At 37.2% G+C, this 4,359-nt stretch overlaps 1 pseudogene; it reads left to right on the top strand.

Moving 5' to 3' along the window:
• Positions 1-2,246: 2,246 nt before the first annotated feature.
• Positions 2,247-2,343, top strand: LOC132315373 (small nucleolar RNA R71; annotated as a pseudogene).
• Positions 2,344-4,359: the final 2,016 nt, after the last annotated feature.

The raw sequence follows: 4,359 nt of genomic DNA, 5'->3' as shown, positions 1-4,359 counted from the left end.
ACGATGTTGAACCACTAAAGGACTAATGCCGCGAATATCATCAATGGACCACCCTATGGCTGCACGATTTTCCCTAAGAACCTTAAGAAGTTGGGTTTCCTGATGGGTAGTTAAGTATGAAGCAATTACCACGGGAAAAGTGTCGGACTCACCTAAGTAAGAGTACTTTAAAGTCTCAGGTAGAGGCTTTAGTTCAACCTTGGGTGGCGTCTTCTTAGTTTCGAGAGCAGTGGTAGCGGGAACAAATAATGGTTCAAACCTAATCTTTGGTGGTTCAAAGATTGAAGTGGAATTGAATAAAGCATTGACCTCACCAATATAACTATCCGCATCAAACTCATCACAAAAATGTGCTAAACACTGTTGGAGTGGATCCTCAGGGTAAGAGTGCTCAAAGGTGTGAGCAGCTAATGACTCAATGAGACAAATTTCTTCAATGGAATCTGAGTCAGGGGGTTGCTTCATCAATTTAAATACATTGACTTCCAATTTCATGTTCCCAAAGGTTAAAGTCATACTACCGTTTCGACAATTGATCACAGCATTAGCGGTAGCTAAGAATGGTCGACCTAAGATGATAGGAATTTGCGTACCTTGGGTAGGTTGGGTATCTAGAACAATGAAATCAACCAGGTAATAGAAATCAGCTATTTTTACTATCACATCTTCAATTATACCCCTTGGAATTTTGACAGAACGATCAGCTAATTGGATCCTAATATCAGTTTTTTTCAAATTATTCAAGCCTAGCTCCAAATAAACTGAATGTGGTAACAAATTCACACTAGCACCGAGATTCCAACAAAGGATGGTCAGCAAACTTTTCTCCAATCCTACAAATGACAGTTGGACTCCAAGGGTCTTTATGCTTAACCACAGCTTGATTTTGTAGGAAGGAAGACCAATTTTGGGCTATGAAAGCTTCTTTTGGGATGTTAGTTTTCCTTTTGACTAAATCTTTGATGAACTTTGCATAAGAAGGAACTTGTTTAATAGCAGTGAGAAATGGAATATTGATCTTAAGATTTTGAAAAATATCTAAGATCTCACTGTATTGTGACTTCTTCTTATTGTTGACTAGTCGAAAAGGAAATGGGGCGGGGGGAACATAAGATTGAAGATGGATTGGATCAGATTTGGAACCTTGGTCCTCTTTGGTGTTGGGTGGGTCTGATGCACTAGACTTGGATGGTGCACTTGTAGCTTGGGTGGGTAGCTCAACTTGGTTATTGACTTTCTTCCCTGACCGAAGGGTTAAGATGGAGTTCACTTGATTATTTGATTGGTCAGTGGAAGGAGAAATTCCAATGTGATTCACTTCTTTGCCTCTTGGATTAATTTCAGGTTGGCTAGCCAAGGTACCCTTTTGTCTTTCAGACAGTGCAGAAGTGAGTTGAGTCAACTGACTTTGGATAGATTGCTGCCATTGGAGTTGACTCTGAGTTAAGAGGTCAAAGTGACTCTCTAACTTTTGAATTCTTTGATCTGATTGCTTGTTAGATTGATCAAGGTTAAGGGCAAGCATTTTCAGAGTGTCCTCATAATTGGTAGCACGGTGGTGCTGTGGGGCAGGAGCAACATAATTGTTCATTGGATCAATTGCAAGTTCTCTATTTTGGTTGAACTGATTATTCCTAGGAAAATATCCTGGAGGGACAAGAGGACCTTGAGGTTGTGCTGGCCTACTGGGATTACCTCGGAAACCTGGAGGACCACCTAAGTTTTGTTGAGGCAAATTTTGTCGCCACGAAAAATTTGGATGGTTTCTTGTATCGGGATGATACGTCTCACTAAAGGAATTAGCCGTCGGTTTCCTATAGGTATTAAAGGCACAAACTTGTGCATCTGAAGGTTCAGATGTACAGTAAATCGGACAAGCCTCAGTGGGATGAGATGAACTTGAACAGACATTGCATTTTGAAGGTGTGGACATGATAGCAAAGGCATCAAATTTTTTATTCAAATCTTTGACTCCTTCAGCTAAACTTTGCATCACTGATTTGAATTCAGGTTCGGGTTTGATCTCAAAAGGATTGGATGTTCTTTTGGCGGGATCATTCCTAGAGAATTCGTCATCACAAGGGTTCCAATTCCAACTTTGGGCATTCTCAGCAAGTTCTTCTAAGAAAACATCAGCTTCTTCAGGAGTTTGGGACTTGAACTTTCCTTGGTGCATTGACTCAATCATGGTTCGGTTAGTAGGAGAAAGCCCTTTATAGAAAGAATAAACCAATTGTGGTTTCTCAAAGCCATGATGTGGGCATTTGAGAAGTAAATCATGAAAACGCTCCCAAGTTTGATGGAATTGTTCTTCATTTTTCCCTTTGAAAGTGCTTATGGCATCTCTCATTAACTCTGTCTTTTGCATTGGATAAAACTTGTTCATGAATTTTTTAACAAGTTCATCCCAGGATCTAATGGAGTTTGGAGGAAGAGAGTTAAACCACGAGGAAGCTTTATCATCTAAGGATAGGGTGAACAGACGCAATTTGACACCTTCATCATCTAAATGCTGATTTTTGAAAGTACTGCAAATGGTTAGGAACTTTCCTAAATGGACATAAGGTTGTTCACTTTCAAATCCATGAAATTTAGGCAACATATTGATGATATGGGCTCTAATCTCAAATTGAGGTCCGACTGGAGGAAGAATAATACAATTAGGTGGATTGGCTGTGATAGGGGCAAAATAGTCATTCAAAGTTCTAGGAGCAGGTGGGGCAACCGGTTGTGCTGGTGGAACAAGTGGTGGAACTGGTTGAACAAGTGGATCCATTGGAGAATAATTGGATTTGGAAGAAAGTAAGAATGCTTTCTCCAAAGCAAAGATTGAAGGATCACTGGAACAACGGATTAATTGTTTGTTAACTCGTAACCAGTTGGGCATACAAAACGGACACCAAAGAGCACACACACAATTTTTTTTTTTTTTTTTTTTTTTAAGGGAAAGCCCTTGAGAATTAGATCCTAAAAATGGGCTAAACACTGGAGTGATAACATAAACCACACAAATATTTTTGGCTTTTTAATCTTGAGCTTAAATTCAAAAATGATGAATTTTTTTTTCCTAAAGTAATTAAAGCTCCTATGAAAAGCTCCTACTCTCTTTTAGAACAATTAAAGGCTTACCAATTAAGGCCTGCCAACAAGACAACCAGGGAAGTTTCCAGGAAGTGTGGGGAGGACGAGGCCTGCTTAATGACGGTACGCCCACACCCTTAAACAAAACTTTCCTTAGACATTGTCGAGTTGGAAGGTTCTAATTGGAGTGACCAAAAATTAATTCTGTCCAAGAGGATCCTATGAGCTATGTGAAAAACCCTATGGCCAATGTCTACTTGATTTTAAAATTAAATTAAATTTGGCTCGGGTTTGACAAATGCAAGGATTTAATGATTTGTGGGCCACGGAAAACGAGTGATGAAATCCCGACCGTATCTTGTTTGGGTTTTGCCTTTAAGTATCTTATGCAAATGCTAATTAAAAGATGTACAAATAAGACAATCAATAAAATAAAAATAAAAAGGGAGTGAGTGTGTGATTTTTTATTATTTTTTTATTTTTTAGAGATAAAGAAATACAAAAATAAAATAAAATAAAATAGAAGAAATTGTGAACCTAAGGTTACATCTAAGTTATTCTATCCTAAAATTTGCATGCAAAAGTTAATCACCTAAAAAAACTAAGCTTTCTTAATCTAAATATATATATATATATATATATGAAACCACTAACGGAAGATTCGCGGTATAAAAATTTGAGGTACTTATTTGGAAGACAAAGCTATCGTTTGTCGTTTTTTCCACATGTACTCCAATGAAAATATTCAAGCTTTTGAATGTTCCAAAATAAGTCCCCAATTTGAATCGGCAATTTTTATTTTTATTTATTTTATTTTTGGTTTTGGTTAAACTGGTTCACAACTGAACCAGTTTAGATTCTTGTCCAGGTCCTGAACTAGGACAGTGCTACACTTGTAGCCAAATAGAGAGATATGGGCCTTTAAATAAATAAATAAATAAATATATATATATATATATATATATATATATATATATATTATATATTAGGGAAAATTATATATAAATGGAGTCAAAGTTCCATATTTACTTAGAGGCTGAGTCAAAATTCCATATTTCTCTAACATGGATTATTGAGGTGGCACATGGTTTTTTACTGTTTAGAAATTGTGGTGCCTAAAATACCCTTCCGCGAAGGTACTACTTTTTCTTCGAAGGTACTACTTTTTTGAACTGAAGGTACTACTTTTTGGCGTCCAAGTACCATGTTTTTTAAACACCCGCGAAGGTACTACTTTTTTTCCGAAGGTATTACTTTTTTGAACTGAAGGTACTACTT

The sequence above is a fragment of the Cornus florida genome, unplaced genomic scaffold, assembly GCF_030987335.1.
Source record: "Cornus florida cultivar Cherokee Brave unplaced genomic scaffold, ASM3098733v1 CherokeeBrave_3.0.0_Hap2_Chr06, whole genome shotgun sequence".
Lineage (NCBI taxonomy): Eukaryota > Viridiplantae > Streptophyta > Magnoliopsida > Cornales > Cornaceae > Cornus > Cornus florida.
The sequence above is the reverse complement of the archived record's forward strand: the minus strand, read 5'-3'. Positions and strand labels throughout refer to the sequence as shown.